Here is a 20,755-nt window from a genome sequence, read left to right as displayed (position 1 = left end):
CCCAGAGCAGAGTCAAAAGGTTGTTGATTGGATAGCAGATAATGCTTCCAGTCACTTTGCCACCACCACCACCCTGTCTTCCACACGGTCAAGTCTCAGGAGCCGTGAGTCTGGACCGCATATTCCTCACCCTGATCCTCCTTTCTCCCACCATGCCTAGTGTCCTGAAACAACTGGTCCCACACTTGGACACACAGAAGCGCTGTTCACTTTTCCATTTCTAGATTCGGGCCTCTCGCCCGGCCAGCATCAAGAGAGTCAAGAGGAGAACGCATGTAGTGATGCCTAAATATTGGAGCAGCCGCAGTCACACAAAGGCAATGGTAAGAAAGTGCAATTACTGTCGCAAGAGGTGGATGATGATGATGACACACAATTGCCAGAAAGTCAGCAGGAGGACCAGGGAGCGGAAGTGGAAGACGGGGTGGTCGATGATATAGTAACTGACCCAACCTGGCAGGGGGATATACAGAGCGAGGATAGCAGCACACAGGGGGAGGCAGGCGTAGCACCACAACAGGCAGGGCAGGAATAAGCAGTGTGATGGCTGCAGACACAAGGCAGGAAAGCGTTCCTCATAACGCCAACACGACGGAAGTTGCCAGTACAATTGTTAGGTCTTCCTGAGTCAGGTTGTTTTTTAAAGACTCTGTAGATAACCCTAAAAAGCCTATTTGCACCACCTGCCAGTTCAGCATCAGCAGGGGTAGCAAAACTAGTGTAATGCACATGCCCGGGCTGAGTGGCGTGTGCGTGTATATGTAGTGATTCCACTGGACCGTGGCAGAGAGTGAATGCCTGAAGGGGCGTAACTAAGTATCCACCCGATCCGACCAGGGTCGCAATATGGCATACGACGCCAGTGCACCAAGGAGGAACCGAGCAGAGGGACCAGGTGCTACTCCAGGACAGACCCCGGACACGGCTGTTGACCCACACAGGGGAATGCAGGAACCGGCAGGTTAGGCTGGCACACAGACTGCTGGGTATAGGAGACACAGCTGGTATGCAGACTGGCGGATGCTGGTAAGCACGACTGGTATGCAGGCAGGGAGGTACTGGCAGGTACGACAGGTTGGAGCACCGAGTGGATAGGACCCAGTACAGACTGAGACTCAGGAACAGAACCGCAGATGCGGTGGACAAACAGCAGAGTGAGGCCACACAGAGCGGTGAGCGAGAGCAGAACAAGATGAGACCGCATGGAGCAGTGAGCGAGAGAGGAGCAGGACAAGGCCGCCTGGAGCGGTGAGCGAGAGAGGAGCAGGATGAGACTGCCGGAGCAGCGAGCAAAGGGTCAGAGGAGAGCGAGACTGCCGGAGCAGCGAGCAAAGGGTCAGAGCAGAGCGAGACTGCCGGAGCAGCGAGCAAAAGGTCAGAGCAGAGCGAGACTGCCGGAGCAGCGAGCAAAGGGTCAGAGCAGAGCGAGACTGCCGGAGCAGCGAGCAAAGGGTCAGAGCAGAGCAAGACTGCCGAGCAGCGAGCAAGGCAGAGCTGAGCGGAAACCGCAGGAGAGGTAAGCAAGGCAGAGCAGGCAAGAACCGCCGGAGCGGTGAGCAAGGCAGAGCAGAGGGGACAGGGCTCTGTTCACACGGAACAGAATGGAAGGAAAAGGCAGAACTAGGTACACACAGGATATTTGCAGTGAAGTAGCGAGTGGACTCTAAACTCACAAACGGGAGTACAGGGGAAAACGAGTAGGAGTTAGGTACGGGATCAGATTCTGCAGGAAAAGGGAATGTACGGACATGGAGAAAAACAGGTAACAGGCTAGGAGAGTATTCAGACAGGAACAGGCAAGATACAGGAACGGTTCTAGGTATGCGGCCCCTAGAAGGTGGAAGGAACAGGCTAGGAGAGTGTTCACACTGGCCTGGAAATACAGCCTCCAGGATAGGCAGAAGACAACAGGCTAGAAGATAGTTCAGACAGGACACAGTTCAGACACGGGAACTGATACCGCAAGGGAGGAAGCATAGACAAGACCTGGCACATCAGTGACAGGAAGCCAACTGACAGAACACAATGCTCAGGCATGGATTCCAGGGAGGAGCTGGGTTAAATACCAGGTGACAGACAGCAATAGGCTGAGGACGCACAAGGGGTGTGCCTGCAGCAGCTACAAGAAGCAGGAAGTGATCGGGCGCCGCCCTTAAGCAGCAGAAACAGAGGCAAGCAGACAGCATGGAGGGAAGCCAGGCTAGCACACTGGACTGGAGATCAAGTGCGCGCTCTTGTACAGTGGGAGATGGACCACTATGCAAGGACGCCACCAGGTATGTTACAACTAGCAGCCTGACCACAACCAGCATGATCAGGCAAGGCAGCAAAGCACCCGACTAAGTGGGCCAAACCCCTGGGTCCAGAACAGTGTCTGCGGGTGACACCACTGCTTCTTCCTCTATTGTGTGTGCATGCCAATTCTCTGTACATAGCGCATGCCAAGATGCCTCTCGCACTGCTTGTATCATTGCACACTTTCAACTAGCACCATCAGCAAGCACGTCCACGTTCTTGTCCCAGCACAGTGTTCAGTTGTCCCTTCCCCAGTCCTTGGAATGCAAGCGCAAAGACGCAGCTAATGCCCCACAGGCCACACTACTAAATTCACACATTTTGCGAATGCTTGTGAGTGACATGTTGCCTTTTAGGCTCGTGGAGACGGAAGCTTTCCGCAAACTGATGGCTGCTGTCCCTGGGTACTCGGTCCCCAGTCGCCACTATTTCTCCCGGTATGCCATCCCCGCATTACATGAGCACGTGTCCCACAACATTAGCCGCGCCCTCAACAACGCAGTTACTGAGAAAGTCCACCAAACCACGGAAACCTGGACAAGTGCTTGTGGGCAGAGACAGTACATCTCGCTGACGGCACATTGGGGTTATATAGTGGAAGTCAGAACCCAGTCGGACTTTGGGATGGAACACGTCCTCCTGACGCTGAGGATTGTGGGCCCCACATCAATTAGGTTTGCCCCCACATTCTACAGCTCCTGCAGCTCCTCCTCCTCTTCAGCCTCCATCTCCAGAATGACCACATCAGTCACAAGCTGGAAGCACTGCAGCACTGCCTTGGCCAAGCTGCAACAGGCTGTGCTGAAGTTAATATGCTTAGGTGACAATCCTCACAATGCTGAAGAGTTGTGCACAGCTCTGAAAGAGCAGGCAGAAATATGGCTGACACCACTGACCCTACAGCCAGGCACGTTCGTGTGAAACAATGGCCGGAACCTGGTGGCGGCTCTGAGGCGAGGCAAACTCTCACACGTACCATGCCTGGCCCATGTGCTTAACCTCGTGGTTAAGCAGTTTCTCAAAACCTACCCGGATCTGCCAGATCTGCTTGTCAAAGTAGGCCGCCTGTGTGCCCATTTTAGAATGTCAGCTACAGCTTCCGCCGCCCTTGCTGTGCTTCAGCAGCATTTGCAGCTTCCAGCTCACCGACTGATCTGTGATGTCTCCATGCATTGGAACTCTACATTGCAGATGAGGGGAAGGATTTGTGAACAGAAGATGGCAGTTGTTGGATACCAGCATCAACAAAGCCATCGGTATTCAGTTCAGACTCCACACATAAGAAATCAGGAGTGGACATGGATGTCAGACATATGTACCATCCTCCAAAACTTTGAGGACTCCATGAAGATGGTGAGCGGCGATGACTAGTGATGAGCGAGCACTAAATTGCTCGGGTGCTCGATGCTCGGGTCGAGCACATTGGAATACTCGGGTGCTTAACCCGAGCAACGGGCCCAATGTAAGTCTATGGGAAACTCGAGCATTTTTCAGATGGCTCCCGCCGGCGGTCTGCAGAGGGCCTAAAAATGGCCCAAATCGATGGGAACAGTGCTCAAATGACATGGGAACAGCATGGGGAAGACTCCTGGAAACATTTCTGGATTTTCCTGGGAAATATGTTAGGGAACATCCTTTCCCGGGTAATGATTTGTATGTAAATTAAAATAAATAACCAAAAACAAAAATGCTCCTCCTCTCCTTGGGCTATTTTCACACGTAGCGTTTTTGATGCGTTTTTTCACTTTTGCATTGCTTTCAACCGTGACAAATGCATTCACCAGGAAATGTCATTTTAACATTTTACAACCTTATCTGTCCATGTGGTGTGTGAGATATCATCAGACACATCGTGTTTCATTTATAAAGGAGGGACTCTGAAAGTCACAAAGCCTATTTTTATAGGGCCATCAGACGGCCTTTACTATTCTTAAAGGGCCAGTAGTCGGCCCTCACTATTCTTAGAGAGCCATCAGCCGCCTATGTTTTTTTGCTCCCATTACTAAAGAGTGGGTCTCCTATATTGTGTTTGCCTATGCAGTGAATTCAAGGGTTGCCAAAAATTTGGATGCACTCCAATGCCCCTTGGAAGAGACGTGGAGGTCAGTGGACCTCCTGAAAACAATGTTCCCATTATTAGGAAGTGGCTCCCCCATTGTGTTTACCTATGCAGTGAATACAAGGGTTGCCAAAAATTTGGAGGCACTCCAATGCCCCTTGGAAGAGACATGGAAGTCAGAGGGCCTCCTGAAAACAATGTTCCCATTATTAGGAAGTAGGTCTCCCATTATGTTTGCCTATGCAGTGAATGCAAGGGTTGCAAAAATTTGGAGGCACTCCAATGCCACTTGAAGGGAAAAGTATCGGAGGGTCTGCTGAAATAAAATGTTCCCATTATTAGGAAGTGGGTCTTCCATTATATTTGCCTATGCAGTGAATGCAAGGGCTGCCAAAAATTGGGAGGTACTCCAATGCCCCTTTGAAGAAACGTGGAGGAGGGCCTCATAAAAAAATGTTCCCATTAGAAAGGAACGTGCCTCCTATACTTGTAATGCCCATGCACTAAGTGTATGGGCTGATAAACATTTACCCCTGATGGGTATACATGAACATACTGTATAAAAAATTGTTTTTACAGGCATCATAAATACCCTTTAAAAAAATTATGTGGGTGTTGCATCACGGACCACGTTCACCCAGGTGATATGGTGGTGGAGGATGAGGATGAGGAGAAGGAGGAGGACAAGAGCAAATAGACAAAATCAGGAAGTGTGTACCCATGTGTGGGTGTGAGGAGGTGCATGGGAATACACCTCCCAAGAAAGACACAGGATTTGAGTTTATTTTAGGCTGCTATCATTCGGTGGTGTTGAGAAGTCTGGCCAAATCCAGCCCTTGTTCATTTTTATAAGAGTCAGCCTGTCAGCATTTTCAGTTGACAGGCGTATGCGCTTATCAGTTATAATTCCACCAGCGGCACTAAAAACTCACTCTGATAAAACGCTGGAGGCAGGGTAGGCCAGGACCTCCAAGGCATAGAGAGCCAGTTCATTCCACGTATCCAGCTTTGATACCCAATAATTATAAGGCACAGAGGAATCACAGAGGATGTTAGTACGGTCGGCAAGGTACTCCCTCAGCATCTTCCCAAACTTTGCACTCCTTGTGAGAGTACCCCGCGCCTCAGGACCTGTGCGATGGGAGGGGCTGAGAAAATTCTCCCAGAACTTTGACAGTGTTCCCCTGCCTCTGCTGGATTGAAGTTGTGTCTCTCTCGCCTGTACTCCTTGGTTGTCCAACGAAGTGTGCCCTCTGCCACCAGCGTTTTCAGATGGGAATTTTTTTAATAGTTCCGCAACAAAGGCCTTCTGGTACAGCCCCATTTTTGTAGACCTGTCCCCCTCAGGAATAAGAGATATAAAGCTCTCCTTGTAGCGGGGGTCTAGAAGTGTCACCAACCAGTAATGACTGTCACCCAAAATTTTGAGAACGCGAGGGTTATGGAAAAGGCAGTGTAACATAAACTCAGCCATGCGTGCCAGACTACTAACAGGCAAGACTTCCGTGTCCTCACCAAGAGTATGACTGACCATGCTCTCCTCCTACTCTCTGTCCTCTGGCCATCCACACTGAACAGATGGTATGACAGCTGTGTAGGTAGTAAAGTCTATAGCGCATGAAACTAGCTCCTGTTCTTCCTCCTTCTCCTCCTCTTCCTCATTGTCACCCAATCCACGTTGGGATGAGATGAGGTTGGCCTGTGTGTAATCACCCTGTATGGTTCCTTGCTCCATCTCATCATGCTCCGCATCCTCTTTGATTGTGAGCAGAGGGCATTTCAGAAAACAGAGAAGCAGGATGGTGATGCTAATTATGGCGTCATCTCCACTCACCATCTTGGTGGAGTCCTCAAAATTTTGGAGGATGGTACGTATGTCTGACATCCATGTCCACTCCTGGGGTCTTATGTGTGGAGTCTGAACTGAATACCGACGGACTTGTTGATGCTGGTACTCAACAACTGCCCTCTTCTGCTAACAAATCCTTCCCAACATCTGCATTATAGAGTTCCAATGTGTGGGGACATCACACAACACTCTGTGAGCAAGAAGTTGCAAACACTGCTAAAACATGGCAAGGGCGGTGGAAGCTGTAGGTGATTTTCTAAAATTGACACACAGTCGGCGTACTTTAACAAGCAGATCCTGCAGCTCCAGGTAGGATTTGAGAAACTGCTGAACCACGAGGTTAAGCACATGGGCCAGGCATGGTACGTGTGTGAACTCGCCTCAGAGCTGCCACCAGGTTCCAGCCATTGTCACACACGACCATGCCTGGCTGTAGGTTCAGCGATGTGAGCCACAGATCTGCCTGCTCTTTCAGAGCTGTCCACAACTCTTCAGCATTGTGTGGTTTGTCACATAAGCATATTAGCTTCAGGTAATTGGAAAGACGATGATCCAGCTCCACAGACTCCAATAATAAAAACAAATGTCTTTTATTTTGAATTTGTAAAAAATATCCAGATAGCGATAATGTAACTCCAGCTGGTGGAAGAACAATAATAGCCACTTGTCATGCATATTCCAGGTCATCTAGAGGACTCATGCAACGTCCTTAATTTATTTGATAATGTTACCTGGTCACATTCATGGTCATGGCTTACCTGTGACGTCACGGCACTGTACACTAGCATGCCTCACCACATAGCAATCTCTGCCATAGATCACCATATGTTCAAATATAGTCCTTACTCCCATGAACTTCAGTCGTTCATTAAAACAGTTTTATCATTTCTATTAACACATAATTATTTTATGTTCAATGGGAAATTTTTTCTCCAAACTGGTGGAGTTTCTATGGTGGCTAAATTTTCCCCTTCGGTTGCTAATCTTGTTATGGCGTGGGGGGAGGAATGCTATGTGTACAGTGCCCATAACCCCTTTTTTACATCCCTCATTTATTACTCAAGATTTATTGATGATATTTTAATGGTTTGGGGGGCAACATGGATGACATTCCAGAATTTATATCGCATTTGAATAATAATGAATTTAATTTACGATTTACATACACCACCAACCGTAACTCTATTACTTTTTGGACTTAGAACTAAATGACCAAAATAATGAACTAATCACTTCTAAAACATTCAGGAAACCCACTTCAGGGAATATAATTTTGCATGCACACAGTTTTCACCCACCCCATGTCCTAAAAGCCATTCCAGTAGGAGAAATTACTAGAGCTAGGAGGAATTGTAGTGACTCCATTTCCTTCTCAAAAGAATGTACCACCATTAATTCTAGACTATCAAATTAGAAATTATCCAAAATGGACCTTAGAGCAAGAAAAATAGTAGATAGTAAATCTAGAAGCAATCTCATTACTAAAAGGAACCACTACAACAACACCAGCTCTAATATTCCAACATTAGTTCTCACCTATAACACTCATTTTTCTGCAATATCTAATGTAATAAAACGCAAAATAGATATTCTGAGAGAAGATTCAGTCATGGATGCAATATTAAAGGACGGAATTAGGGTAGTTCCACGTAGAGCACCAACAATAGGCAACAAAATCTCTAGAAGCTTATACAGAGGAAAGCCCATCAAAACGACTGGTAACTGGCTATCAACTAGTGGCTACCATAAGTGCGGTTTCATAAACTGCAAATCATGTCTGGTTTCATCAAAAAAATTAACATTTACAGATAAAAATAATTCCAAGGTATATCCAATAATAGGGTTTCTGAATTGTAACACTGATTATGTTATTTACATGATTGAGTACACTATTTGTAATCTAAAATATATCGGACCAACTACTAGGAAATTCAAAGTACGCCTGAGGGAACATTTATATGATATTTCCCATCAATCTAATCGTAGTATGTCTGGTGCTTCCAGAAATTTTATCAATTGTCATAACAAGTGCACTAAAGGCCTATTAGCTTATGCTATAGAACATGTTCCCCGCCACATCCATTGCGGAGACAGACAACATACTCTCAGAAATAGGGAGGCGTTTTGGATTTTTGTATTGGATACTCGAATTCCCTCAGGCTTAAATTATAGAAAAGAGTTCATGTTACATTACTGACTTGGTGTTTCATTCTCGTTTTTAAAAATACCCATTGCTTTTTAATTCACCACTCTTACAAAATGTTTATTTTTATTTATTTATTTTTTCTTTGCAATCTTGGGTTGTTACACACCTGCAGCACCTTTCTTGATTAGTGCCAGCATAAGAAGGGTTCCTCCCCTTATGTCTGGCACTTATTCATAACAAGTTTAAGAGCAGTCTTCGCTCGAAACGCGTCTGGTAGCGCATCCCTCCTTCGTGCCCCTGTGTTTTCCCTTTTATTATTGTTCTTCCACCAGCTGGAGTTACATTATCGCTATCTGGATATTTTTATAAAATTCTAAATAAAAGACATTTGTTTTTATTATTGGAGTCTGTGGAGCTGGATCATCGTCTTTCCTATTACCTGTCTACTGAGCGCAAGCAGCAGCGCTGATCAAAGATCCCGGAGACACCCAGCTGGTTCATGGAGGTGAGCTGTTTTTTTTTTCTTTTCCCTTTCCATATTAGCTTCAGCACAGCCTGTTGCCGCTTGGCCGAGGCAGTGCTGCAGTACTTCCCGCTTGTGACTGATGTGGTCATTTTGGAGAAGGAGGCTGAAGAGGAGAAGGAGGCTGAGGAGGATGAGGTACAGGAGCTGAAGACCATGGGGAAAACCCTGATTGACCTAGGGCCCACAATCCTTGGCGTCGGGAGGACGTGTTCCTTCCCATGGTCGTACTAAGTCCCGGCTTCCACAATGCTAACCCAGTGTGCCATCAGCGAGATGTACCGTCCCTGCCAACAAGTACTTGTCCACGTGTCCGTGGTTAGGTGGACTTTCTCAGTAACTGTGTTGTTGAGGGCACGGCTAATGTTTTGGGACACGTGCTTGTGCAATGAGGGACGGCACACCGGGAGAAATAGTGGCGGCTGGGGACCGAGTACTGAGGGATGGCCGCCGCCATCAGGTTGCGGAAAGCTTCCGTCTCCACGAGCCTAAGATGCAACATTTAGAGCACTGGCAGTCGTCAAATGTGTGAATTTAGTAGTGTGGCCTGAGGGGCGTTGGCTGTGTATTTACGCTTGCGTTCCAAGGACTTGGGTATGGACAACTAAACACTGCGCTGGAACAAGGACGTGGACCTGCTTCCTGATGCTGCTACTTGAGAGTGTCCAATGACAGATGCAGGGCAGGAGGCATCTTCACATGCACCATGGACAGGGGATTGGCTTGCATGCACAACAGCGGAAGAAGCAATGGTGACACCCGCAGACACTGTTCCTGGACCCTGAGGTTCGGCCCACAAAGTCTGGTGCTTTGCTGCCATGTGCCTGATCATGCTGGTGGTGGTCAGGCTGTTAGTTTTGCCAACCCTGCTAATACTGGCCTGGCAGGTAGTGAAAATGGCCTTTTTGGGGTTATTGGCAGAGTCTTTAAAAAACAACCAGACTCAGGAAGACCTAACAGTTGTACTTGCAACTTCCTTCGTGTTGGTGTTACGGGGAACGGTTGCCTGCCTTCTGTCTGCGGTCACAACACTGCTTATTCCTGCCTGTTGAGGTTCTCTGCCTCCCTCCCACTGTGTGCTGCTGTCCTCGTTCTGCATGTCCTCCTGCCAGGTTGGGTCAGTTACTATATCATCCACCACCTCGTCTTCCACTTCCGCACCCTGGTACTCCTCCTGACTTTCTGGCAATTGTGTCTCATCATCGTCCACCTCTTGTGACACTTTCCCACCAACACATTTGTGTAACCGTGGCTGCTCAAATATTTAGGCATCGCTACATGTGATCTCCTCTTGCCCTGCTTCAAGTGGACCGGGCGAGAGGCCCGAATCTATAAATGGAAAAGTGAACAGCTCTTCAGAGTGTCAAAGTGTGGGATCATATGTCTGCGGGCACTCGGCATGGTGGGAGGAAGGAGGATCAGGGTGAGGAATATGCGGTACATACTCATGGCTACTGAGACTTGACCGTGTGGAAGACAGGGTGGTGGTGGTGGTAGCTAAGTGACAGGAAGCATTATCCGCTATCCAACCAACAACCTTTTGACACTGCTCTGGGTTCAATAGTGGTGTGCTGCGGTCCCCTAGGAATTGGGACAGGAAGGTCGGGTGAGAAGATATGGGTGTTTGTTGTGTCACAATTTCAGCTTGGCCTAGGCCTCTGCATGCACCATCAGCATCACGTCCAGTTCCCCGTCCCTTGCCACGCGCCTTGCCCATTTTAAATGGATGACAATATCTTCCACGCTCACTACAAATGGTTGAATTTGGAGCGAAGTTATATGTAATCCGTGTGATGGAGAAAACACAGTTTTAAATACCTGGCCTGTAGGTAACTATTTTGAACAGAAAACCCGTGCCAAAAACTTGCTGACACACTGAAAAATAATTTGAATGGAGGCCAAAAATGGCAGTATTTTCAGCGCAATTATATGTGGTCCGTGTGACAGACAAACCACAGTTTTAAATAGCTGGATTTTTAGCGCTGTAATGTGGAAAGGACCTGGCTGTATTCTGCACTGCCAACAAGCAAATGGTGCAGAAAACGGTGTTCTCTGGATTGCTTTTTAAGCAAATAATGAGGATTAAGCTCCAAAAAAAATTATTCCTGGCTCCTGAGACCTGGGCCTTTGTCTAGAAATATCTAACAGCAGCAGAAGGCAGTACTGGAATTTAGCTACTTGTGCTATATGCACTGCAGTCTGTTATATATACTGCCTGCCTGCCTATATACACTGCCTGCCTGATAGCTCTGCAGATGGATTAGTCCTCAGAAGGACTGTTTGTTGAGATGGATATGTGTAATGTACTTGTTTTCTCCTTGCACTACATAATACACAACCAAATCTCTCCCTAGCTCAGCAGCACCTCTCCCTACACTGCCTGATTGCGGAGTAGACTGACGAGCACAGCGGCACCAGGTCTGACATAGACCTGATGACGCAGTGCGGCCATTCAATCACTGTAATGCCACAACCACCATGGCTGTGGCATTACAATGAGTGGCAGGCAATCCCTGCATGTTGATTGGCGCTCTAAAAAGTGCCAAACATGCAGGGAGGGGACCCGAGCATCCGCCCGAGCATCTCGCAAGTACTCTGCGAGCTCCGAGCATCTCGAGTACTGAGATGCTCGGGTGAGTACCGAGTACTTGTGAGTATGCTCGCTCATCACTAGCGATGACGCCATAATTAGCTTCTCCATCCCGCTTCTCTGGCTTCACAGTTAAAGAGGATGCATTGCATGCGGAGCACGATGAGATGGAGCAAGGAACTATTCAGGATTATTCCACACAGCCCAGCCTCATCTCATCCCAATGTGGATTGGGGGACAATGAGGAAGAGGAGGAGGAGGAAGAACAGGAGCTAGTTTCCTGTGCTAGAGACGGTATTACCTGCACAACTGTCATACCGTCTCTTCAGCGTGGATGACCTGAGGACGGGAAGGAGGAGAAAGAGGAGGAGGATGAGTAGGAGAGCATGGTCAGTCATCCTCTTCGTGAGGACACGGAAGTGTTGCCTCTTTGCAGTCTGGCTCACATGGCTGAGTTTATGTTACGCTGCCTTTCCCTTGACCCTCGCGTTTTCCAGTCGTTACTGGTTGGTAACACTTCTAGACCCACGCTACAAGGAAACCTTCCTGTCTCTTATTACCTTGCACTACAAGCCTAATAAAATGGTGCAGTACGAGAAGGCCCTTATTGCTTAATTATTGAAAAAATTTCCATCTGAAAACGTTGGTGGTAGAGGTCACAGTTCGTTAGACAACCGAGGAGTACAGGCAAGAGAGCCACAAATGCAATCCAGCAGAGGCAGGTGAACACTGTCAAAGTTGTGGGACAGTTTTCTCTTACCCTCCCATTGCACAGGCCCTGAAGGGAAGGTACTCTCCCAAGGAGGGAAACGTTTCGGAAGATGGAGAGGGAGTATCTTGCCGACCGTATCAACATCCTCTGTCTTTCCTCTGTGCCTTATAATTATTGGGTATCCAAGCTTAACACGTGACATGAACTGGCTCTCTACACCTTGGAGGTCCTGGCCTGCCCTGCCGCTAGCGTTTTGTCAGAGCGGGTTTTTCGTGCCGCCGGTGGAATTATAACCAATAGGCGCATCCGCCTGTCAACTGAAAATGCTGACAGGCTGACTCTTATAAAAATGAACAAGGGCTGGATTGGGCAAGACTCCTCAACACCACTGAATGTTAGCAGCATAACATAAACTCAAATACATTGTTTTTTTTGGGAGGTCTAACTCTATTCCCATGCTCCTCTGTCTTCACACCCAGACATGGGTATTCGCTTCCTGATTTAGTCTATTTGCTCTTTTCCTCTTTTGTCTCCTCATCCTTATCCTCCACATCTTCCTCCATATCACTACCATATCACCATATCTACGTCTCTTGCAAGGGACCTTGGAGTTCCTCCAAATTTTTGGTAGCCGTTGTATTCACTGTATAGGCAAACAGTATAGGAGACTAGTGATGAGCGAGCACTAAAATGCTCGGATGCTCGAAGCTCGGGTCAAGCACATTGGAATACTCGGGTGCTTGACTTGAGCAACAAGCCCAATGTAAGTCTATGGGAAACGCGAGCATTTTTCTGGTGGCCCCCCCCCCCCTCAGCAGGGTATATAGGAGGGTGCATGAAAAACAAAGCAGGGCACTCAGAACACACTAGTGCCCTCCGATTTTCATGCACCCGTCTCTTTAAAAAAGCCAGCCAGCAATTCATCAGCAGCATACACCAGTACCCGACAATTGAGAACAACCAGAATAGAGCATCACACATAGATTAGATAGATAGAAACTAGAGTTGAGCGAGCACTAAAATGCTCGGGTGCTCGAAGCTCAGGCCGAGCTGGCCGTGATACTACTCGGGTGCTCGACCCGAGCAATGAGCCCAATGTTAGTCTTTTAAAAGCCTAACAAGTGCCCAAAAAGATAGTGACAGTGCTCCAATGACATGGGTACAGCATGGGGATCGCCCCTGGAAGCATTTCTGACCCCCCAGATCACTGCTGTCAACAACGTGGTCAAAAGTATTAAGCCACTTTTAAGAGCTCACAATAAAACGTTCAAAAACGAAACTGAAACTGCTTTCCTGTGAAATATGTTAAGGAAGTTCCTTTCCAGAGTAAAGACTTGTGTATAAGGTAAAATAAATAACCCCCCAAAGAAATACTCCTCCACACCTTCGGCTATGTTCACAAGTAGCATTTTTTTTGCTTTTTTGCACTTTTGTATTGCTTTCAACCGTGACAAATGCATTCACCGGGAAATGTCATTTTAACATTTTACAACCTTATCTGGCCATGTGCTGTGTGACACATGCATACAGTGCTGAAACGACATGGGGACAGCATGGGGAAGACCCCTGGAAGCATTTCTGACACCCAGGTCACTGCCTAAAAGTGTGCTCTTCAGAAGTCATCAGAAGTCATCCTTGCCGCATCTGAAGATGCAAACTTGCAACTATCCCCGTGAAAGTTCATGTCCCAGGGCACTGTTCAATTGTACCTCCCCTATTTCTTGCAATGCAAGCGCAAATATGCAGCCAACCACCCACCCACCCCCCCATCTGCAATACCATACTTCTTGCTTGCACTTGAAATTGGGCCTTTTAGGCATGTGGAGACGGAATCTGGCCACCACGTCATGGCTGCATTGGCGGCCTGGAATTCATACTCAGTCCCCAGCCGCAAGGCGGCCGGGTGTCCACACTCGGTCGCCAGCCGCCAGGGGGCGGCCGGGTGTCCATACTCGGTCCCCAGCCACCCCACGGCCGGGTGTCCACACACTGTCCCCAGCCGCCTGGGGGCAGCCGGGTGTCCATAAACGGTCCCCAGCCGCCCCTATTTCTCCTGTCAACTTCCCCACACACACTTTTCTTAGCCCGGCCTGCTTTAGGGCAGCATTGGACGAGCCAACCAGAGAACCAGACTCCTTCGGTGGGCCCTGGCTTCTCTATCAGGGGAGTTGAGAGTGCCAAGGTGAGGAGCATGATGATGATGATAGAAGTTAGCATCTGCTTTGTTTTCTTGGAATGCAAGCGCATGTATATAGTAGAAGCTAGGCCTGAGGTGGTCAGCGTTTTGGCGCATATCCTACCTCCTCCAAGGATTGCTGGATGTTTTCCTGCTACTATCCCAGTTCTATGACTCCTGTTAAAACAAAGCTACAGGTGATAAATTATGGATGAGGTAGTGGCAAAGGAGAAAGAGCAGGAGGAACAGGGACCATTCACATCAATATCAGGCCAGTCAACCAGATATGTCTTGTAGGATATGTTTCTGTAACAAAAGGAGCAGTTCGGCTACACAGTTATAGGGCATACAGTGAGTGCAATGCCTACCAAAAATTTTGAGGTACTCCAATGCCCCTTGGAAATGACATGGAGGTCAGAGGGCCTTAACTAAACCGTTTTTTCCATTTATAGCAACTGGGTCTCCTGTACACTGTTGGCCTAAGCAGTGAATCGAAGGGTTTCCAAAAATTATGAGGAACTGGAATGCCCCTTGAAACAGACGTGGATTACAGCGTACTAAAAACCTTCTACCCATTATTGGGGAGTGGGTCTCCCCTAGTTTTCGCCATTGCATTAAAAAGCAAAAACTGACTAAAATTTGGAGGAAATGCAATGCCCGTTGGAAGAGTAGTGGAGGTTAGAGGTAATTAAAAACAACATTTCAATGCCCCTTGGAAGAGCTGTGGAGTTCAGAGTGGCTTAAGAAGACACATTTAATGCCCCTTTGAAGAGACGTGGAGGTCCCAGTAGCTTAACAAGATGGTTTTAATGCCCCTCGGAAAAGACGTGGAGGTCCCAGTAGCTTAACAAGACGGTTTGAATGCCCCTTGGAAGAGACGTGGAGGTCACAGTAGCTTAAAAAGATGGTTTTAATGCCCCTCGGAAAAGACGTGGAGGTCCCAGTAGCTTAACAAGACGGTTTGAATGCCCCTTGGAAGAGACGTGGAGGTCGCAGTAGCTTAACAAGACAGTTTTAATGCCCCTTACAAGAGCCATACATTACAGCATCTTAAAAACATTATTCCCATTATTGGGGAGTTTGTCTCCCATAGTCTTTGCTTATGCCTTCCAAGCAAAAACTGCCAAAAATTAGGACGGAGGAACTTGCAATGCCCCTTACAAGAGCCATGCAGTACAGCATATTACAAACATCATTCCCATTATTGGGGAGTGTGTCTCCCATAGTCTTTGCTTATGCCTTCCAAGCAAAAGCTGCCAAAAATTAGGAGGAAATGCAATGCCCGTTCGAAGAGTCATGGAGGTTAGAGTTAATTAAAAACAACATTTCAATGCCCCTTGGAAGAGCTGTGGAGTTCAGAGTGGTTTAACAAGACACTTCTAATTCCCCTCGGAAAAGTGGTGGAGGTTCCAGTAGCTTAACAAGATGGTTTTAATGCCCCTCGGAAAAGTGGTAGAGGTCACAGTAGCTTAACAAAACACTTTTAATGCCCCTCAGAAGAGACGTGGAGGTCCCAGTAGCTTAACAAGACGGTTTTAATGCCCCTCAGAAGAGACGTGGAGGTCCCAGTAGCTTAACAAAACGGTTTTAATGCCACTCGGAAAAGTGGTGGAGGTCCCAGTAGCTTAACAAGACGCTTTTAATGCCCCTCGGAAAAGTGGTGGAGGTCGCAGTAGCTTAACAAGATGCTTTTAATGCCACTTACAAGAGCCATACAGTATAGCATCTTAAAAATATTATTCCCATTATTGGGGAGTGGGTCTCCCACAGTCTTTGCTTATGCCTTCCAAGCAAAAGCTGACTAAAATATTGACGGAGGAACTTTCAATAATGGCAACACTGACCACGGTCACCCTGGTGGTATAGTGGTGGTGGAGGCTGAGGATAAGGAGAAGAATATAAAGCAGCCAAAATGAGGAAACGTATACCCATGTGTGGGTGCGAAGCGATGCATTGGAATATACCTCCCAAAATAACACAGTGGATTTGACTTTATGTTACTCTGCTGTCATTTTGTGGTGATGAGAAGTCTGGTCCAATCCAGCCCTTGTTCATTTTGATAAGGGTCAGCTTGTCAGCATTGTCAGTTGACAAGCGAGTGTGCTTATCAGTTATAATTCCACCAGCGGCACTAAAAACACGCTCCGATAACACGCTAGCGGCAGGGCAGGCCAGGACCTCCAAGGCATACAGAGCGAGTTCATTCCAAGTGTCCAGCTTGGATATCCAATAATTAAAAGGCACAGAGGAATCACTGAGGACGCTGGTACGGTCGGCAAGGTACTCCCTCACCATCTTTTGAAACTTTCCACTCCTTGTGAGAGTACCCCGCGCCTTAGGGCCTGTAAGCTAGGCGAGTCTTAGAAAACTGTCCCAGAACGTTGACAGTGTTCCCCTGCCTCTGCTGGATTTGAGTTGCCTCTCTCTCGCTTGTATGCCTTGGTTGGTCAACAAACTGTGACCTTTGCCGCTAGCGTGTTCAGATGGGAATTTTTTTAACAGTTCTGCAGCAAGGGCCTTCTGGTACTGCCCCATTTTTGTAGACCTCTCCACCTCAGGAATAAGACAGTGAAAGTTCTCCTTGTAGCGGGGGTCTAAAAGTGTCACCATCCAGTAATGACTGTCACCCAACATTTTGAAAACGCGAGGGTCATGGTTAAGGCAGTGTAACATAAAGTCAGCCATGCGTGCCAGACTGGTAACGGGCAAGACTTCCGTGTCCTCACCAAGATGACAACTGACCATGCTCTCCTCCTTCTCCTCCTCCTCATCCTCCTCCCCCCTGTCCTCAGGCCACCCATGCTGAACCGACGGTATGACAGTTGTACAGGAACTACCGTCTACAGCGCATGATACAAACTCCTGTTCTTCCTCCTCCTCCTCCCCCTCTTTCTCATTGTCCCCCAATGCACGTAGGGTTGAGATGAGGCTGGGCTGTGTGTAATTGACCGCTACGGCATTTTGATCCATCTCATTATACACTGGCTGCAATACCTCCTCTTTAATTCTCAGCAGAGAGCGTTGCAAAAGACAGACAAGTGGAATGCTGATGCTAATGATGGCGTCACCGCCACTCACCATCTTAGTGGACTCCTCAAGGTTTGTCAAGATGGTACATATGTCAGACATCCAGGTCCTCTCCTGAGGTCTTATGTGTGGAGTCTGACCTGAATATCGACAGCCTTGTTGCAGCTGGTACTCCACAACTGCTCTCTTCTGCTCACAAATCCTTTGCAACATGTGGAGGGTAGAGTTCCAACGTGTGGGCACATCACACAACAGTCGATCTGACCGAAGCTGCAAATGCTGCTGCAACATAGCAAGGGCGGTGGAAGCTGTAGCCGACTTCCGAAAATGAGCTGACAGGCGACGTACTTTGACGAGCAGATCTGGCAACTCGGGGTACAATTTAAGAAACTGCTGAACCACGAGGTTAAGCACATGAGCCAGGCATGGTACGTGTGTGATCTCGCTTCGCCTCAGAGCCGCCACCAGGTTACGGCCATTGTCACACACGACCATGCCTGGATGTAGGTTCAGGGGTCTCAGCCACAGATCTGCCTGCTCTTTCACAGCTGTCCACAACTCACAAGCAGTGTGAGGTTTCTCACCTAAGCTTATGAGTTTTAGCACAGCCTGTTGCCGCTTGGCGGAGGCAGTACTGCAGTGCTTACAGCTTGTAACTGATGTGGTGATATCTGAGATGGAGGCTGAACATGAGGAGGAGGATGATGCACAGGAGCTGTACACTGTGGGGGCAACTCTGACTGACATAGGGCCCGCAATCCTCGGTGTGGGGAGGATGTGTTCCGTCCCAAGGTCCGACTGGGTCACGGCTTCCACTATGTTTACCCAGTGTGCGGTCATGGAGATGTACCGTCCCTGGCCACAAGCACTTTTCCATGTGTTCGTTGTCAGGTGGACTCTCCCAGTAACTACGTTGTTGAGGGCAAGGCAGATGTTTTGGGACACGTGCTTGTGTAGTGCGGGGATGGCACACCAGGCAAAATAGTGTCGGCTGGGGACCGAGTACCGAGGGACGGCCACCGCCATAAGGTTGCAGAAGGATTCTGTCTCCACCAGCCTAAAAGGCAGCATTTCCAATGCAAGCAGTCGTGAAATGTGTGAATTTAGGACTGTGGCCTGTGGGGCGTTAGCTGTGAATTTCCGCTTTCGTTCAAAGATCTGAGATATGGACAGTTGAATGCTGCGGTGGGATGTGGATGTGGACGTTGATGCTGTTTCTTGAGAAACTGCCATAACATGTGAAGACTGAGAGGAGGGGGCTTCTTTGCATGCAGTATAGACAGGGGATTGCCTTGCACACACTACAGGGGGTTCTATTGCGCGCACAACAGTAGAAGAAGCAGTGGTGACACCAGCAGACACTGGTCGTGGACCCTGGGGTTCGCCCCACAAAGTCGGGTGCTTTGCTGCCATGTGCCTGATCATGCTGGTGGAGGTCAGGCTGGTAGTTTTGTCACCCCTGCTGATGCTGGCATGGCAGGTGGTACAAATGGCCTTTTGGGGTTATCAGCAGAGTCTTTAAAAAAATTCCAGACTCTGGAAGACCCACAGGTTGTACTGGCAATGTCCCTCATGTTGGTGTTACGGGGAACTGTTGCCTGCCTTCTGTGTGCGGCCAACACACTGCTTCTTCCTGCCTGTTGGGGTACTCTGCCTCCCTCACCCTGTGTGTTGCTGGCCTCACTCTGCATGTCCTCCTGCCACATTGGGTCAGTTACTAGATCATCCACGACCTCCTCCTCTTCCACTTGCGCACCACGATCCTCCTCCTCACTTCCTGGCTATTGTGTCTCGTCATCGTTCACCTCTTGTGACAAATTGCCAGCGTCGACTTCCTGTGGCCGTGGCTGTTCAAATATTTGGGCATCGCTACATGGGATCTCCTCTTCCACCACTTCAAGCGGAGCAGGCGAGGGGCACAAATATGGAAATGGACCAGTGAACAGCTCTTCAGAGTGTCCAAGTGTGGGATCAATTGTTGTCTGACGACTCTCGGCATGGTGGGAGGAGGAGCATCAGGGTGAGGAGGAGTATGCCATCGAGACTCATGGCTACTAAGAGTTGACCGTGTGGAAGACAGACCAGAGTTGGTGGTGCCCAGGTAACAGGAAATATTATCTGCTATCCAATTAATAACCTGTTCACACTGATCAGTTCGCAATACTGGTGTTGTTCTGTGCTTCCCTAGTAATTCGGTCAAGAAGTGGGAGCGAGAAGATGTGGCTGTTGGTTGTGGCACATTTTAACCTTGGCCACGGCCCCGTCCTCTGCACGCACCATGACCAGAACGTCCAGTTCCACGTCCCTTGCCATGCGCCTTGCCGATTGTAAAGGAAGTAAAATAGCTTACACTCACACTATCAATGGGAAAAGGGGTACTAAAAAGAAGATTAGAACCATGGAAGAGGAAAACCACAGTTCTATTTCTCTGGCCTACACCCGACTCTTTTAAACAATCTGAACAATCAAGGAGAAACTATTACTATGTTTCTTTACGGAAATAATACCAAAAGCTGAATAAAAGAGTTTTTTTTACAGTGGAATGGCAAAACCACAGTTATTGTTTACTGGGGTATACCAGAACATTTTAAATAGATATATTTGCGGCTGAACAGTGAGCGACACACTCAAATTGTTTTTTTTTAGGTAAAAATGGCCCAAAAGTTGATAATACAGTGGTTAAACCATGGAACTGCAAAACCACACTTGTATTTCTCGGGCCTATACCAGACTGTTTTCAAGAGATATATTTGTGTCTGAGCAAACAGGAGACACTACTGTTTTTCTTTACGGCAAAAAATGCAAAAAAGCAGGATAATACAGAGATTTGACCCGTGGAACTACAAAACCACACTTGCATTTCTCGGGCCTACACCAGACTATTTTCAACAGATATATTTGTGTCTGAACAATCAAGAGACACTACTGTTTTTCATTACAGCAAAAAACGCAAAAAAAGCAGGATAATACAGGGATTTGACCCGTGGAACTGCAAAACCACACTTGTATTTCTCTGGCCAACACCAGACTATTTTCAACAGATATATTTGTGTCTGAACAATCAGGAGACACTACTGTTTTTCTTTACGGCAAAAAATGCCAAAAGAAGGATAATACAGAGATTTGACCCGTGGAACTGCAAAACCACAGTTCTAGTAATCTGGCCTACACCAGACTATTTTCAACAGATATTTGTGTCTGAACAATCAGGAGACACTACTGTTTTTCTTTACGGCAAAAAATGCAAAAAAGCAGGATAATACAGAGATTTGACCCGTGGAACTGCAAAACCACACTTGTATTTCTCGGGCCTACACCAGACTATTTTCAAGAGATATATTTGTGTCTGAACAATCAGGAGACACTACTGTTTTTCTT

The sequence above is a fragment of the Phyllobates terribilis genome, unplaced genomic scaffold, assembly GCF_046119375.1.
Source record: "Phyllobates terribilis strain yellow unplaced genomic scaffold, ASM4611937v1 Scaffold_4__5_contigs__length_816908805, whole genome shotgun sequence".
Lineage (NCBI taxonomy): Eukaryota > Metazoa > Chordata > Amphibia > Anura > Dendrobatidae > Phyllobates > Phyllobates terribilis.
The sequence above is the reverse complement of the archived record's forward strand: the minus strand, read 5'-3'. Positions refer to the sequence as shown.